The sequence below is a fragment of the Eptesicus fuscus genome, chromosome 22 (genome assembly GCF_027574615.1).
Source record: "Eptesicus fuscus isolate TK198812 chromosome 22, DD_ASM_mEF_20220401, whole genome shotgun sequence".
NCBI classification, from domain to species: domain Eukaryota; kingdom Metazoa; phylum Chordata; class Mammalia; order Chiroptera; family Vespertilionidae; genus Eptesicus; species Eptesicus fuscus.
In genome coordinates, this window is record NC_072494.1 from 542,240 (window position 1) to 561,355 (window position 19,116).

At 47.3% G+C, this 19,116-nt stretch overlaps 1 pseudogene; it reads right to left on the reverse strand.

The window, feature by feature from the left end:
- LOC129147934 (butyrophilin subfamily 3 member A2-like) overlaps positions 1 to 19,116 on the reverse strand; it is a 101,306-nt pseudogene that overhangs the window by 46,457 nt on the left and 35,733 nt on the right.

Below are 19,116 nucleotides of genomic sequence, written 5' to 3' on the forward strand. Positions count from 1 at the left end.
AGAAAGGAGAGGGAGAGGAAGGCAGGCCTGCGTGCAGACAGGCTGAGAGGAGAAACAGAAATACAGAAAGGGAACAAGAAAGAGACGCAGGAATGGAAAAGGGAAGGAAACTCAGGGCTGCACGCAGGAGGTAGTGGTGACAGTGGTGGAAAAGGGAAGAAAACACGGGGCTGCATGCAGAAGGGAAGAAGGGGGTGGTCACTGTGGTTGGTGGGGGGCATAGCGGGAGGCAGAGCAGGTGCACCCGGTGAGAGATGGGGTGCAGGCAGCGCTGAGCAGGGAGCCCTGTCCAGACACGGGAAGAGGGTGGTGGCAGCCATTGGTGGCCATTGGCAGGGAGGCACCCACGGGTCTGGGACAGAGTGGTGGACGGTCCGAGGCCTTCTGGGCAGAGGCGCTCTAGCTCCCAGGCCATGCGGGCCTCGGCCACCCTCGCTGGGCCGGGCATCCCGGACAGGGAATGGGAGCAGGACAGTGGCGGGGAGGCCAGGGAAGAGGGGGCGGTGAACACCTGGCCAGGGCTGAGCCCACGTCCCATCCCCACAGAAGCTTTAAGAAGGGAAGGAGGGAGGGAAGAACTTTATAAAGTGCCAGAAGCCAGTCCCAGCATGTCAGCAGGGCTGAGTCATCTGGGAACAGCTAAAAAGCATCTCCCCCAAACCTGAATAGGATAATCATTTGCTGTCAGATAGCTCAGGGCATTTTAATCTGCATGTTATTGCCTCCTGTTGGCCAAACACCTGAACAGCTGTAGGCTACTCCCCAAACTGACAATGCTTTTGTAAACCTTACCCTTTGAAACCCTACCCTTTGAAGTGTATTATCTCCACCTTGCCTTAAGACAAATTGTGTTAATAAAAAGCATGGGTCCTTAGTCAAGAGGTAGTCTTTAGCTCCTTTAGCTGAAGCTCCTCTGATCCCCCAATGCCTTTCAAAACTATCTTTCATCCTTGGACTCCTTTTTGAATCTACGCACAGCTCCTTTCTCCAGATTGCTGATCCCTTCATAATGCTGGGACAAGAAGCCCAGCAATAAAGGAATCAGTAGCGAGCAGAGTTAAAGAAGGAAAGAAGATGTATGAGTGAGCTGTAGGAGCTATAATAAAAGTCAAGTATAGTTGTGTACTGGGGACAGGTTTTAAAAGTAGGAATCAGAAAAGAAAAAAGATAAATGATAGTGAATAATTAGGCAGGTAGATAGATATAAAACAGTGGAAGTAAGGAGAGAAGAATGTATGGGAAAGATAGGATGAAAGAGACGGAGGGAAGAAAAGTTTTAAAGGGGAGCTGGTAGAGCTTAAAAGGAGAATGGGAAGAAGGAAGAAATGGGGGAGGGAGCGAAGCAGGTCTGAGGGAGGAAGTGAAGAAAAAAATTAAGGTGGGAAGAAAGGAAAAGGGGAGGGAGAGAAGGGGTAAAGATAAAGGAAAGAAGGAATGTGGGGAGGGAAGAAGGATAGGAGAAAGATGGGAAGAAGGATGATGGGACAGAAGGAGGAAATAAGGAGTAAATAAAAGGTTATAAATGATGAGTCCGTGAGAAAAAGTGCTACATAAAGGAGAGAGAAAAATTGTGTGAGAGGGAGAAGCCAATAAGGAAGTCAAATACAATGTGTGTGAAGGGGATAAGATTTTTTTAAAAAAAAGTTAATGGGGGCAACCAGGCTGGCAGGGGAGGGCAGTTTGGGGGGGTCAGGCCAGCAGGGGAGAGCAGTTAGGGGGATCAGGCCCACAGGCAGAATGGTTAGGGCCGGCAGGCAGGTGAGCAGTTAGGAGCCAGAGGTCCTGGATTGTGAGAGGGATGTCCAACTGCCAGGGTTTTTTTTAAATGTTTTTTTTTTAAATATATTTTATTGATTTTTCTTACAGAGAGGAAGGGAAGGGAGAGAGAGTCAGAAACATCCATGAAAGAGAAACATCCATCAGCTGCCTCCTGCACACCCCCCACTGGGGATGTGCCTACAACCAAGGTACATGCCCTTGGCCGGAATCAAACCTGGGACCCTTGAGTCCGCAGGCCGACGCTCTATCCACTGAGCCAATCGTTTAGTGCTCCAACTGCCAGTTTAGGCCCAATCGGGATCCCTCCCCCTCCCAGATTGGAGAGGGTGCAGTTCGGTCTGAGCCCCCCTCACCCCCCTTCGCCCCCCATGCACGAATTTCGTACACCAGGCTTCTAGTCTATAATAATAATAAAAAGGCCAAAAGCATGACAACCGGAAGGACTGATGATGACCAGTCGCCCACTGGGCCAGCCCCTACCCTCCCCCCACCGGGGCACAGTGGAGCCCGTGCCAAGCAGAGGCAGGAGTGGCCCACCCAGCACCCAGCCAGGTTTTCAGACCCCACGCACCAGTGTCGAGGCCACAGATGCGAGCGCTTTGTTATCCGTCACAACTCCATGGCCCTGGTGCTGCCCCGGGAGAAGTTTTGCGGGCCTCATCTTCTCCGGCCGGCCTGGGGGTGGGGGTGGGGGGCAGTTTCTTCGCCTGCTCTCACCACCCGCTGCCTGCCCGCCGCCCAGACACTCAACGCTCCTTCCTGTCCCCAAGGGTCACAGCACCTGAGCCGCGCGCGACCCGCCCCTGGGAGTGTGGGACTGGACTAGGGACCCACCACCCACTCCCAGCAACGTCCCACCCAGCAGTGGGGGAGGGGGCAGCCTTCCTCCATTGCAGGCCCGCCCCCAACACTCTCAGAAAGCCCGAGAAGAAGTGTCCGCTGGCTGGCCCCGCCGGGACCGGCGCCTCGGGCTCCCCACCCTCGCGAGCCCGCACCGGGCCTCGCCCGTGGCTGCCGCTCCCCTCCACCATCAGGAGGAGAGGAGAGGAGGAGGAACGCTTCCGGTGAGGTTCGCGGCGCAGGAAGCGAGGTCGGAGAGCCAGGCAAGTTAAAAGGCGGATCTTTATTCTGCACTCCCGGGCGGGCGGGCGAGGTTCAGGGGTCCAAAGGCGGCAGCTGTCCAGTGAGGGCGGGTGGAATTTCCGCCGCGGGCGGGGGTTCCAGAAATGGAGCCAGGTACCTGCGTCACCGTCTGCCTTGCGGCTGCAGGCATCGGCTCTGGACTTCTCCTCCTGCCGGGGCCTGTCCACGTCCGTGCCTCGACCTAACACAGCCAACCAGCCGCAGGCCAGAGAGCTCTCCCCTTGTGCCTCCCTGCCTGCCTCTGCGCGCCGTCTTGGGAAGGTCGATGCCCAGCCACTGCCAAGGCCTCAGGCAGTAGACCCCCCGCGGTCGCCATGACCAAGAGGTCATGGAAGGTCAAGACACGGCCTCTGGTTGAAGCAGGTGCTGTGGGAGCAAAGGGACAAAAGAAATGGTTATGTCCAGCAGCCATCTCACTGCACACGTGGTGTGCGAATTAGTCATTGTTAGAGCCGACTTTAGTCCTGGTGTGCCCCATGTTAAGCAGAGCCCCCCGGCCCCCCCAAATAGACTTCCCATGTTGATAATTCACTTTTACTACAGGAAGAATGCACAAAGATTCTTGAAATAAGCAAAATATTTTGCACCTTATAGTACGAAACGTTTAAACATCATTAAAAATAATCTCGATGAGTAAAGGGAGTTGATATTAGCAAAATCTAATATACCCAATTCAAAACGTCATTCAGAAATGCATCTACTATGTAAAATCAAAGTATGGGATCTAGAGCTTGGAAAAAGCAACTTTGTTCTACCTGCTCATCCCCTCAGCCTTATGCTTTGCAGAAAAGTCTCAATAAAGAGATGGAGCAGAAGGAAAAGTAATGCCTCCTGGCACTGAAATTTATCTGTTTCTTCAACAAACATTTATAAAAGTTGTGCTAACTTTGTGCCTGTATTATAGAAACACAACACAGCTCATCCCTATCTTCAAAGAGCTTAAAGTCTCTGTGAGTTCCTGGTAAGGTAAACCTGTAAACAGCCAAAGAAGGAGCAGGTTCCAATACAATTCTTATTATAAAAATTAGTGAGTAAAAAACTGTCCTCACTCTCCCTCTAGAACAGGAATTAAAAGGAGCAAATAAATATAATGAGTGAATCTGAACTCCTTTGGGGACCCCAACCGTCAGGGACTAACACAGGTTTTGTGAGGCCTAAAGTTTACGGAACCTGGAGGACTAATTTTAGGGGGGGAGGGTTAATAAGGTTCAAAAATGACTTTATTTAGAATCAGAAAATAAATTACAATAACTGTAGGCTTGGGAATCTGTCCCTTACTCTTTTAAACCATTTCAGGCAGGTTATCCAAATGCTGCTGGTGGCAGCTCGCTTGCTCTCTCCCCCAGAACAAATCCAGCCCTCACAGGGCTCTGAAGCCTCCTTAGCTTTACCATAAAAATAAAAATAATAAAATAAAACATTTCAACAACACTCCTTTCTGGACAAAATCCTTTCTTTTTAAATTTTTTATTTTATCAAAGTAGTAAATACATAGTTCATAATGCATCTTTTGTTTTCCTAATAGGTGTGTAGTGTAGTGGTATATCATTGTTGTTTTTATTCTATTATTGACACTATTATAGATGTCTCCCATTTCTTCCCCTTTACCCTCCTCCACCCAGCCCCCCACCTCTGGCCATCACCACACTTTTGTCTATGTCCATCCCCCTCCCCTCTGACCTCTGTCAGTTTCTCTCATCCTATATAATAAAAGTCTAATATGCAAACCGACCAAACAGTGGAACAACCAGTCCCTATGATGCACACTGACCACCAGGGGGCAGACGCTCAATGCAGGAGCTTCCCCTGGTGGTCAGTGCACTCCCACAGGGGGAGACCCACTCACTCAGCTAGAAGCCCTGAGCTGGGCTCACGGCTGCTGAGTACAGCCGTGGTGGCAGGAACCTTTCCCGCCTCCACAGCAGTGCTAAGGATGTCTGACTGCCAGCTTAGGCATGCTCCCATGGGGAACCGGCCTAAGCTGGCAGTTAAACATCCCCCAAGGGCTCCCAGACTGCAAGAGGGCACAGACCAGGCTGAGGGACCCCTGCAAATGCACGAATTTCAGGCACTGTGCCTCTAGTAAATCAATGAAAAAAAAATCCTTGGGTGAGGATTTAAAAAAATTAAATATATTTTAATAAACATGCCTTGATAATTATTCAAAGAGTATGTATACATCTGGGGAATATATATCAGATGCCTTAAGAATGTTTTATTCTTTGACCCACAAATTCCACTTACAGAAATTACTCTTAAGGGGGAAAAAATCAGGCATTAACAAAATGGATTATATTTAATTCTGCTCATCTTAGTAAAATATTTAATAACAAAATGTACACAATTTAAATACTCTGATTGGATACAAGTTTGTTATAATTATAAACAAATCTCTTTATTAAACACATGATTCCTAAACTACAGCTCAGATAATACTCAGTGGTGAACAGCTGAAAGCCCTTCCTGTGAGGTCAGGAAGAAGACAAGGACGCCCACTCTCACCCCTTGTGCTCCCACAGTACTGGAAGTCCTGGCCACCGCAGTCACACAAGACAAAGGAATTAAAAGCATACAAATCAGAAAGGAAGAAGTAAAACTCTCACTGTTTGGAGAGGACATGATACAATATATAGAAAAACCTGCGATTCCACACACAAAAAAAAAAAAAAAAAACACCACAAAACGATTAGAACCAATCAATAAATTCAGTAAGGTTGCAGGATAGAAAATCAGAAACCTGATGCATTTCTATACAGCAATAAAGAATCATCAGAAGGAGAACATTAAAAAACCTCATTTACAAGTTTACACACAAAGCATAAAATACCTAGGAATAAATTTAACCAAACAGGTCAAAGACCTGTAGTCTGAAAACTCTAAAATGATGAAGACAGAAATTGAAGAGGATACAAATAAATGGAAAGATAGGATATACCATGCTCATGGGTTGGAAGGATTAATATTGTTAAAATATCATTACTGGCTAACACAACATACAGTTTCAATGCAATGCCTATTAAAACACAAATGGCCTTCTTCTCAGAAGTAAATCAACGAATTCTGAAATTTATATGGAACCTCAAAAGACCCCCGAATAATCAAAGAAATCTTGAGAAAGAACAAAGTTGGGGGTATCACCCTCCATGATATCAAACTATACTACAAGGCTACATGAATAAAAACAGCATGGTACTGACATGAAAACAGATACATACTTTAATGGGACAAAACAGAAAGCCTAGCAATGAACTCTCACTCATTTGATCAATTAATCTATGACGAAAGAGGCAACAATATATGACAGGCTAAACATAGTCTCTTCAAAATGTTGTTGGGAAAACTGGACAGATACATGCAAAGAATATAACTGGATCACTTTCTTACACCTTATACAAGAATGAACACAAAATGGATTAAAGATTTAAATGTAAGAAAGACCCGAAACTATAAAACTAGAAGAAAACATGGGCAGTGAATTCTCTGCCATTGCTCTTAGTAATGTCCTTTTAGCTAAATTTCCTTGGGCAAGGGCAACCAAAGATAAATAAACATGGGATCATATCAAACTAAAAAGTTTTTCTACGGCAAAAGAAACCAATAAAACAAAAAGACAATCCACTGAATGGAAGAAGATATTTGCCAGTGATACATCTCATACAGGATTAATATACAAAATTTATAAAGAACTCTTACAACTGAACACCAAAAAAAACAAATAATCAGAGTTTAAAAATGAGCAAAGGACCTGAATAGACATTTCTCCAAAGAGGAGGTACAGATGGCCAATAGACTTATGGACTGGAAACCCCTCTACTGTCAGACAATGTGCTGTTTATTCATTCTCCAACTCTTGTACGTGTAAGTTCCAGATTTTCTATATCACAAATAATTCTGTAATGAACATCATTACCTATGAATCTTTAAGACACACACCTTGTAACTGACCCTACTGTTCTTTTAACATTATTTCTGTAAATGGTGACCTTTCACTAGTATGTGGCTGCACATAAACCACCTGTTTGCTTCAGAATTCTAGCAACTAACTTTAAAAGAAGCAGACTCCAACCTTCAGACATTCCTGCTCCAGGTTTGCTGACCTTCAACCAAGAATCTGAACAGACTGTGTTGGCTTCCACTTAGTCCCCTCAGTGGAGAACTCTCAACCCCCTTCCTTTGTTCCTTTTATTCTGGTTCCTCCACCCACCACTTCTTTCTCCCTCCTTACAAAACGCCCTGCCTGATAGATCCTCCCTTCCCCCTCCCTTCCCACATAACCTGTGTCTGCGCCACAACATCCCCAGACGCTGAACCACTAATCAGCACATGCCAAGTGTCCTGGGGCCCACCCCTTCCTGTTCATCCCCTCAAAAGGAGTCTTCACCACTCCACATGTTGCTGTTCTCTCTCCTTCTGGGAGTCAGCCGGGTTGGGTCCCTCCTTCCCCCCTCCCGCCCCCCCCTTTAATCCTGGTTTCTCTACCTCCTCCATAATGAATCTAGGTCGTTCCTGTGGAATAAACTTCCTCTTTAACATGTCTTGGTCTCTGACTCCCGTTTCCTCCCCCTCGAACCTTACACTGCCTATGTTCAGTTGTTCATGTGGACAAAAGGAGCCACATGTTAACCTGACAAGCTCTTGGGAGGCCTCTATGGCAGTCTTGCAAACTCAGAGACCTAAAATAACCACAAAAGATGGTTTGAAAATTAAATATTTAACTACAAACAGGTTATAGTGGGCAGTCATGTCCTAGGCCAATATTTTCCCTGACAAAGATCAACTTAGATCTTTCCTGAGCCTGTTTGCCTTTTTGCCTCTAAGATAACATATCTGTAAGATGTCTAGGTAACTTGGTAACTTGTAACTTCCCTTTTTCTGGAGCCCTGGGGCATAACCAAATGTGGTGGGCACCAGGATAGATACCACAAATTCCTTCATTATCATGTTAATTGTTCCTGCACTCACCTAAGTATGTGTCCATCATTTTACTTTTTATCCAATCCCAAGGGTTTCCCACCACTTGGCTTTATCCCACCTCCTTAATCCACCACCAATGAATTTCATGTAACCATCTATGTCCCTCCTTTGATTGCAATGAATAAATACAAATGTAACATGCCATTCTTCGGAGCATTATCTCAATTCGTTGAGGTTCTGCTTCCCAGCATAGGTTGACAGTTTGGCTCAAATAAACTCACAAAAATTCTTTACAGGTTTCAATGGTTTTTTTACGTTAACATTCAGATGGTCTTTGCAACCTGAGTCTACCATCTTCTCAAGCTGTGGGTTCCAGCATAAACCTACTTTCCTTCCACCAGCCCCAGTCCCTCCATTATTGGCTTTCCAGTGGCAGGCAGCAAACCTGGGTTTGGTATCAACTTGTCTTTTGGAATTTCTTAGAACACATTCCCAGAGAGAAGCAGGAGAGACTGTAAGAGGCCTTTGCTATGCAGACTTGAGGCTCACTGATTCGGGTTGTCTCCCCACCATAGATTTCCCATTCAGGCCTTACCTTGCCCTGAGTGGTACCCCGACCTGTGTCCTCACAGCATCACACTCCTTCTCTGGGTAAGGAACACCTTACAGGCTCTGAATCTCTCTCCTAAGGAGCCCTGGAGTCCATGGCTTTTACCAACTCCCTCCAAGTACCCTAGGCACTCCCAGCTGAAAACCACAGAACAAAGGCACTGGATAGGTCTTCATTACAGCTGAGTCTCTGATCTGGAATGGAGGATGGGGAAAAGAACGCTTGCTCAGGACAAAGAAACAGTGCAGAGACCCTCTTTGAAAGCACATTATGTAAAAAATAATAACGATGATAACCTTTACTGTGTACTGGGTGTGAAAGATGAAACAGAGGGCCGGAGACCAGGGACCAGGACACAGGCTTTATTGGAGGAGATGACCCTGCCGGCTGCCTTCCAGAGGGAAAGAGAGGGCTTGCTGGGGTGGAAGCACCTTTTAAGAGAAGGAAAAGAGGGGACGGGGCTTAGGGACTCAGCACACGCTGATTGGTGGTTTCATGTAAGGAACATGATTAGGGACCTAGGGACTTAGGAATCGGGGTCTTAGGGTATTTGGCAGGTGCTGATTGGTGGTTCAATGTACAGTCCATATAAGATATTCAGGAATGTTCAGGCTGCAGGTGGAGTTTATGTCATACTCTGTCCATCAGTTGGGGGAAGGGAGGATCTATCAGGGTGTGTGATCAGTGGGGTGCTCTACGTGTCTCCATCTGTTGCTGGTGGAAGTGGAACTCGGGGTGCCCGGGGAACAAACATTTCCTGAGGCCCCACAGGGGGATGAGGTACTGGGGAAAGCTTTATTCTGTGGAATTAAAGCCCTAGTTTCCAAGGCCCCATCTCCCTCCGTCCTGCCATGAAAAAGTCCCATTTTGTCCTCAGCAGAACCAGGATTGCAGCCATTGCCCACTTTCTGCTCCATATTTGCACAGTCCTTCCAGTATCTGGCTGGGTGAGCTTGTGTTCCCAGCTGCAGCCCATTGTGTGTGGGGGCTGCATGGTGGTCTAACACTTGTCACTAGCAAGGGAGAAACAGGAGAGCAAGCAAGAGCAACAGGAGAGAGAGAATTCTTTGGTGACTGTGTATTCACTAATTTTCAGTGGCTTGCATTGGAGTGCACCCATTTAGCCAATGATCTCTGTTCCCAGGTTAGACTGAGAGGTGAGCCCCTTTCCTACATCACTCGTCTTCACTGCACATGTGCCCATCTTCCCTTTTTGGAGCCCTCCCCCCAGTGATTTCCAGGGAATAGACTGGTCCCTGGGGAGTGTCAAGTGGCAGCTTCCTGGTAAGGCTGCCCAGATGACCTTGCTTATTATGTCTGGCCTCCCCTTTGCTCTGTTAATTAAACAAAAAACATTGAAACCTGTAAAGAATTTTTGTAAGTTTATGTGAGCCAAACTGTTGACATATGCCGGGAAGCAGAACCTCAATGAATTGAGATAATGCTCCAGAGAATGGAGGGTTACATCTATATTTATACATTGCAATCAAAGGAAAAGAACGTAGGTGAGTTTACATGAAATTCATTGGTGATAGATTAAGGAGGTGGGATAAAGCAAATCTGGGGTAGGGTGAAAAGTGAAATGATGGACATGTGCTTCTTTTACAGAGATTTAACGTAATTAACAGTTGACAATTAACTTGATTACAATCACAATGAGAGAATGTTCCGGTGCCATTTGTTGTGTCCGGGGGTAAAAGGAAGTTACAAGTTACCTAGACATCTCACAGATATGTTATCTTAGAGGCAAAAAGGCAAATGGCTCAGTAAAGATCTAACTTGATCTTTGTCAGGGAAAATATTGGCCTAGGACATGGCTGCCCACTATAACCTGTTTGTAGTTAAATATTTCACTTTAACACCATCTTTTGTGGTTATTTTAGGTCTCTGAGTTTGCAAGACTGCCACACAGGCCCCCCCTGAGCTTGTCAGGTCAGCATGTGGCTCCTTTCATCCACAGCTCCTTCCCTGTTATTAATATGAATGATTAGCTGGTTATGGGGCAACAGGTGTATGTGTATTCCACAGGATTCTGCTGCAATCATGTCTCAAAACAGCAATCAGGCCTCAAACAGTAATCAGGCCTCAAAACAGCAATCAGGCCTCAAAACAAACACTGAACTTCTCAGGAGATTATATCCACATTATTTTTCTCCTTCGTGGGTTTGCAGGGGGAACTGGGTGTAGCCAGTGCGGGTGAGCTCGCCTGTGATTGGCTGAACATTGTTGGACTCCCATCTGCAGGTTGGGTTCCTGCCAGTTCCATGGGTCTCTTCATTCTGGGACCAGGAGCTACAGGACAGACGTTTCATTTCCTCTCCTCTTCCCCATCTCCTTCTCTCTCTCCTTCCCCTTTTCTGGTTCCTGTTAGCTCTCCCTCCTCCCCCTCACACCTCTTCCTCTAACTTCTCAGATGAAAATCCTCAGGCCTCCCCTCCCCTAGTGGCCAAAGCACATCACTGCACCCCGTGCACCTGGGCAAGGAGCCCACCTCTCCTTCCACCAGGTCCTCCCTTAAGGTCCCCTCATCTTTGTTTAATAAAATCTCAAACCTTTTTATTCCTCTGTGACCCACAATATAAAATATATTTCATATTGTAACTCAGGACACACACTCAAACTTATATAAACTGTATGGTCTCATACTTCCATTTGTGAAGTTTGGTCTGTACATAATATATTGATTTCATGCACCATCAATGGCCCAGGACCTGCAGGTGGAGAACTGCTCCATGAGGTTGTCTTATGGCTTAAACATTAGACCACAAGTCCTGTGGGGCTCTGCTTTTGTTGTCCAAAGACAGGACTTGGGCCCGCAAACATTTATCTTCATATTATAGTTTTTTACATGGATTGTTAAATAGTTTGAAAGAGAAAAATGTACTTCTCTTCCTGTTAATGTTTAAAAACCTTTAACTGGGCATGAGGCAGCCCAGAGAGTTTTCTGATGCAGAAGGATAATTACTTGGACTAAGGGTTCTTGCCCGTCCCTCCCCATCTCTGTATGGATCACTCCTAACCTCACACCCATGGCAGCTGCTGTACAGCTGCACGTTGGTTCCCTAGGTCTGTCTGGCTGCACAAAGTGCCACCAACGGGGCGGCTTCAGCCACAGAGCATTGTCTTCTCAGCTTGAGCTCCAGATCCCCACAGGATGGTCCAGCATCTGCCCTAGTGTTGGGGGTTTGCTGGCAGTCTTGGCATTTCCTGGGTTGTCTCTGCCCTCATTCTCATGTGGTTCTCCCATTTCCCATGAAGAAGAAGCTGGGTCAGCCCTGGGTTCTTGCTAAACGCAGCAGATGATGGGAATCCAACTAGGTGGTTGGTGAGAGCCCTCTCTTGATTTAACTCGGCTGTGATACCATCGCCCCTGGAAAGCCTCATCTCTGAGCTGTTTCACTTCATATTTTAACTGCACACGCATGAGGGAGAGAGAGAAGACTGATGTTAATGAAGGTGGTAGGTGTGGGAGAATGGGCTTGAGGCTCTGAAGGCCTACGCTTTCCAACCACCACCCTGGGGTGGCATGTCAGATTGTGTTATTGGCTTAAACAATAAAGATTTCTCAGATAACAAAAAGTCCCAAGTTTAGGAGTCAGCAGCACTCTGCGTGTCCTCCTCCTTGTGGTCTTTCCTGTTCTAGAGACACATGGAAACTAAAACTTATTGAGTGACATGTCCCAAATTCTATGAAATTCAAATGTCAGCCCATACATAGGGTTTACTAGAAGCAGCCAACCCTTCTATCTAAGATTGTGCTACAAGAGGGGCTGTGGAGGAGACCCCGTGGTCTGCACAGCCAAAATATTAACACCAGCCCTGGACAGAGAAAACATTTCTAGATCCCTAGGCCAAATCTAGTCCTGACTAATTTCTAGGGAGAATACAAATAAATTTCTTCAGCATGTTAATTGCACTGTTAATAGCCTTTTAAGATTATCTGGCCTTTTTTATTTCCTATTTCTCTTTTCAGAGGCAATGGTCCTGTGTGTGTGTGTGTGTGTGAGAGAGAGAGAGAGAGAGAGATTGGGGTTGGGGGCAGGCATGTATTGAGGTGAACATTAAGAACACTATTCCCGGGAGAAACCAAGATGGTGGCATAGGTAAACACCTAAACTGCTGCCTCACACAACAATTTTAAAACTACAACTAAAAGACAAAACGGACATCATCCAGAACCACAGGAAAGCTGGCTGAGTGAAAATTCTACAACTAGAAGGAAAGAGAAAAGCACGCGGAGAATCAGAGGAGCTGCAAAAGGCTGAGGTACAGTGACACGCGTGCTGAGAGGACAGGCGGCTGAGTGCCTGGCTGGCTTTCTCTAGCGGGAAGCAGACAAAAGCTCCTGACTGCACTAAACCCCAGTTCCAACTGCACTGAACCCCAGTTCTGGGTGAGACACTGGGGACCCAGGCTCATACAGGGGGAATCTGGACTGTCAGGCGGAAACTCAGGGGAGCCGTGAAAGGCAGAGGTCTGAGGCTTGCACCTGAGTGTGCACAGAGATGACTGACTGCTGAGTGTGCCGCTGGCTTTCTCTAGCAGGTGGGAAATGGAAGCTCCGACTGCGCTGAACTCCAGTTCCAGGCGAGAATCTGGGAATCCAGATTCATTGGGGGAGAAACTGGACTGTCTGGCAGCGGGCAAAACTCGAGGGCGGCTTTCTCTCAGAGGTGCTTGCAGTGATTACTGAGGGACACTGAGATCCAGGGGCCTAATAGGGCAGGGCTGACAGGAAGCCAAGACTATTTGCTCCACCCTGAGACTCCACCTCATCCAAGCTGAGCACAGAGGCTTTTGCAATTTTGCAAGTCTTGTCTCATAAGGCTGTCTCCAGCACAGACGTTCTCCCATCGTAGACACAGCTGATCCTCACAGCCAGTTGGCCTGGAGGTCAATTCCTCCCAGTGATACCAACAACAATCAAGACTTAACTACAACAAGGCTGTACAAACAGTCCACAAAGGGGTGCACCAAGAGTTTCCACTTCAGGTAACTGTGGAGGCTGACCCACTGGGCAATATAGGACACCTAGCAAACAAAGCTATCCTACCAACTCAGGAAAGCAGCGAAAATGCAGAGACAAAGAAATAGATCACAAACGAAAGAAATGGAAGAAAACAAAGGACTGGATATAGAGTTCAAAACCACAGTTATAAGGTTTTTCAAGAACTTCCTAGAAAAGGTGAGACCCTCGAGGATATGAAAAAGGACCAACTAGAAATTAAACATACACTGACTGAAATAAAAAATATTATACAGAGACCCAACAGCAGACTAGAGGAAGGCAAGAATCAAGTCAAAGATTTGAAATACAAAGAAGCAAAAAACACTCAACTGGAAAAGCAAAAAGAAAAAAGAATCCAAAAATTTGAAGATAGTGTAAGAAGCCTCTGGGACAACTTCAAGCGTACCAACATCAGAATTATGGGGGTGCCAGAAGAAGAGAGAGAGCAAGATACTAAAAACCTATTTGAAGAAATAATGACTGAAAACTTTCCCCACCTGGTGAAAGAAATAGACTTACAAGTCCAGGAAACACACAGAACCCCAAACAAAAGGAATCCAAAGAGGACCACACCAAGACACACCATAATTAAAATGCCAAGGGCAAAAGACAAAGAGAGAATATTAAAAGTAGCAAGAGAAAAACAGTTAATTACCTACAAGGGAGCACCCATACGATTGTCAGCTGATTTCTCAACAGAAACTATGCAGGCCAGACTGGAGTGGCAAGAAATATTCAAAGTGATGAATAGCAAGAACCTACAACCAAGATTACTCTTCCCAGCAAAGCTATCATTCAGAATTGAAGGTCAGAAAAAGAGCTTCACAAATAAGAAAAAGCTAAAGGGAGAGGCCACGCTCCCCGGGGTCCGGGTGAGGCCATGTGTCCCTGGATCCGGGTGAGGCTGGGTCCTGGGTCCGGGTGAGGCCTCACGCACCTAGGTCCGGGTGAGGCCACACGCCCCTGGGTCTGGGAGAGGCCACGCGCCCCTGTGTCCGGGTGAGGCCATGTGTCCCTGGATCCAGGTGAGGCTGGGTCCCGTGTCCAGGTGAGGCCACGTGCCCCTGGGTCTGGGAGAAGCCACGCGCCCCCAGGTCCGGGTGAGGCCATGTGTCCCTGGATCCGGGTGAGGCCTCGCGCACCTAGGCCCGGGTGAGGCTACGCACCCCTGGGTCTGGGAGAGGTCACGCGCCCCCGGGTCTGGGTGAGGCCATGTGTCCCTGGATCTGGGTGAGGCTGGGTCCCGGGTCCGGGTGAGGCCACGCGTCCCTGGGTCTGGGAGAGGCCACGTGCCCCTGGGTCCGGGTGAGGCCATGTGTCCCTGGATCCGGGTGAGGCCTCGCGCACCTAGGTCCGGGTGAGGCCACACGCCCCTTGGTCTGGGAGAGGCCACACGCCCCCGGGTCCAGGTGAGGCCATGTGTCCCTGGAGCCGGGTGAGGCTGGGTCCTGGGTCCGGGTGAGGCCTCGCGCACCTAGGTCCGGGTGAGGCCACGCGCCCCTGGGTCTGGGAGAGGCCACGCACCCCCGGGTCCGGGTGAGGCCATGTGTCCCTGGATCCAGGTGAGGCCACACGCCCCTGGGTCCAGGTGAGGCCTTGCGCCCCTGGACCCAGGTGAGGCTGGGTCCCTGGGCCCGGGTGAGGCCACGCGACACTGGGTCCGGGTGAGACCACGCGCCACTGGACCCGGATGAGGCTGGGACCCTGGGCCCGGGTGAGGCCATGTGCCCCTGGGTCCGGGTGAGGCCTTGCGCCCCTGGGTACGGGTGAAGCCGGATCCTGGGTCCGGGTGAGGCCGTGTGCCCCTGGATCCACCCGGATGAGGCTGGGTCCCGGACCCGGGTGAGGCCACGCGCCCCTTGGGTCTGGGTGAGGCCACATGCCCCTTAGTCCGGGTGAAGCCGTGCCCCTGGGTCCGGCCGAGACCAAACCAGAGGGAGTCGGACCTCCGTTACCACCATTTGTCCACCATCCAGAGTTGAGTGGTCAGTGCTGACATGTACACATAAGGAACTGGTGGACATTGAAATTAGGTCTCAAAAGAACTGTTGGTCCAGAAAGAAACTCACTACAGACTGATTCATTTGCCTGTCAGCATAACTATTATTGCTCGTCTCACATTCAGTTCTTATAAGTATATATCTAGTGACATATGATCTTGCTCATCTAGGGGAAATTATGAACAACATAGACTGAGGAACAAGAACAGAACCAGAAACAAGGAGGCATCGATCGGACTATCGGACCTCAGAGGGAGGATAGGGGTGGTTGTGGGGAGGGGGGAGAGATCAACCAAAGGACTTGTGTGCATACATATGAGCCTATCCAATGGTTAAGTTCAACAGGGGGTTGGGGCATCCGTGTGGAGGGGTGTGGGATGGGAATGGGGGGATGAGGACAAATATGTGACACCTTAATCAATAAAGAAATTTAAAAAATAAAAATAAAAAAATATGTAAGGTTTAAAAAATAAATAAATAAAATAAAAATAAAATAAAATAAAGAAAAAGAAAAAGCTAAAGGAGTTCATCAACACCAAACCAGCATTATATGAAATGATCAAAGGTATTCTTTAAGAAGAGGAAGAAGAAAAAGGTAAATATAAAAATTATGAACAACAAATACATATCCAAAAACAAACAAAACAAAAAAACACAAATACATATCAACAACTGAATCTAAAAATCAAGTGAATTAAAAATCTGAGGAACACAAACAATGGAACCAAGATGGTGGCATGGTTAAACAACTAATCTGCTGCCTCGCACAACAATTTCAAAAATACAACTAAAAGACAAAACGTCTACCATCCAGAACCACGGGAAAGCTGGTTGCATGGTAGATTTACAACTAAGGAGAGAAAGGAGCACAGACGCTGAAAAGCTGAGTGAGGTACAGAGGTACGCGAATCGAGCTGGCGGCGGGCGACTGGGTGCGCGGTTTTTCTTCAACCCACAGGGAGACAAGCTCCTGATCACTCTGAAATCTAGTTCCTGGGGACACTCGGGGGACCCAGACACCTACAGGGAGAAGCTGGACTCTCAGCCATCGGGTCGGAAAGTGAGAGTGACTTTTTTGCAGAGGTGCGCCCAGCAATCATTGTTTTACTGCGCTGGAACACGGGGCGCAGGGACTTGGAAACGTGGAAAGGCAGAGACGGCTAATGCCAGCCACTGCCGTTGGCCACGCCCTAGCCTAGTGACGCCCTGAGACCCCGACCCACCCTGAGGCCCCGCCCCGCACATTCTACAAACCCGCCCAGGCTCCACACATCGGCTTTTGCATATAAATGGCCTGTTCTGTGGCAGCTCAACCAAATTAACTGCAGCTCTAGTCAGACTGCTCCAAAACCGCCCAAGCAAAGGAGGAGAAAACTAGTTCTTGCTGTAGCTCCTGCTGGGGGACACACAGTACACAAGGGTACACCAAGAGTGTCCACCTCAAGTAACTGGGAGGCTGACCCATTGAACCAATAGGACATCTAGTACACAAAGCTACCCTACCAATTCAGGGAAGCAGCGAAAATGAGAAGGCAAGGAAACAGATCACAAACCAAAGAAATGGAGGAGAACAAGCAACTGGACATAGAGTTCAAAACCACAGTTATAAGGTTTTTCAAGAATTTCATGGAAAAGGCCGATAAATTCAATGAGACCCTCGAGGATATGAAAAAGGACCAACTAGAAATTAAACATACACTGACTGAGATAAAAAATATTATACAGAGACCCAACAGCAGACTAGAGGATCACAAGCATCAACTCAAAGATTTGGAATACAAAGAGGCCAAGGACACTCCTCCAGAGAAGCATGAAGAGAAGAGAATTCAGAAAGTTGAAGATAGTGTAAGAAGCCACTGGGACAACTTCAAGCGAACCAACATCAGAATTATGGGGGTACCAGAAGAAGAGAGAGAGCAAGATGCTGAAAACCTATTTGAAGAAATAATGAACGAAAACTTCCCCCAACTGATGAAAGAAATAGACTTACAAGTCCAGGAAGCACACAGAACCCCAAACAAAAGGAATCCAAAGAGGACCACACCAAGACACATTATAATTAAAATGCCAAGAGCAAAAGACAAAGAGAGAATCTTACAAGCAGCAAGAGAAAAACAGTTAGTTACCTACAAGGGAGCTCCCATACGATTATCAGCTAATTTCTCAACAGAAACCATGCAGGCCAGACGGGAGTGGCAAGAAATATTCAAAGTGATGAATAGCAGGAACCTACAATCAAGACTACTCTACCCAGCAAAGCTATCATTCAGAATTGAAGGGCAGATAAAGAGCTTCACAAATAAGGAAAAGCTAAAGGAGTTCATCACCACCAAACCAGTATTATATGAAATGCTGAAAGGTATTCTTTAAAAAGAGGAAAAAGAAGAAGAAAGATAAAAAAATTATGAACAACAAATACATATCTATCAACAAGTGAATCTAAAAGTCAAGTGAATTAAAAATCTGAGAAACAGAATAAACTGGTGAACTTAATAGAATCAGAGTCATAGAATGGGAGTGGATTGATAATTCTCAGGGGGAAAGGGGTGTCTGTGTGGGGAGTACGGGAAGAGACTGGACAAAAATCATACACCTATGGATAAGGACAGTGGGGGGAGGGAGAGGGGGGGTAGGAACTGGGTGGTGGGGAGATATGGGGGGGAAAAGGAGAAACAATTGTAATCTGAACAATAAAGATTCATTAAAAAAAAAAAAACCCAAAAAATCTGAGGAACAGAATAAACTGGTGAATATAATAGAATCAGGGGCATAGAAAGAAAGTGGATTGACAATTCTCGGGGGGAAAGGGATGTGGGGGGTAGGGAAGAGACTGGACAAAAATCGTTCACCTATAGATGAGGACAGTGGGGGGGTGGTAAGGGCAAGGGGGGGATCCGGGTAGAGGGGAGGTATGGGGGAAAAAAAGAGGAACAATTGTAATAATCTGAACAATAAATATTTATTAAATTAAAAAAAAGAACACTATTCCCAAAGCCAAATGATTTATTTCAAGTTGCTAGACTTGTGGGGGCCGGGAAGATATTGGGGACACCAGAAGGGGCCGTGGGGTAAAGAACCGAGCCAGACAGCAGTTGTTATGGATACTTGTGACTCATTCAGAAAACGTTCAGTGATAGTCCTTGGGAGACTGAGTGACAGGCCAAAGCCCTTTCTCTCTCTCAGGAGGCAGTGAACGGACCATGGCAGCCAGCAAAGGTTCTGCCTGCCAGTGGATGGTCTGGTGGGCCCAGCACCCCACACCCACCCGATGCTCCCTTCCTGGGCCCCACAGACCCCATTGAGCCACTGTGTACATTTCTTCTAGAATAATCTTAACAAGGCACATTTCATAACATTCCCCACCTGTGCCTAAATGCGTTCTCTGGAGGCCTCACGACCTTCTAAGAACCTCAGGCTTCCCATGACCCTGCCCAACAGGAATAACTGGCTGCAAAGGAATAACTCTACCCAGCAAAGCTATCATTCAGAATTGAAGGGCAGATAAAGAGCAAGGTGGAGGTAGGGTCAGAGGTCAAACAGCTCCCAGCAGCACTACTTCCTGCATGAACTATATGTCACTTCCCTGGGCCCTGCCTCCCTTTCCACATGTTCAATGAGGCCACCTCACAGGGGTGCTGTGAGGATTGGTGAGTGAAAGTCAC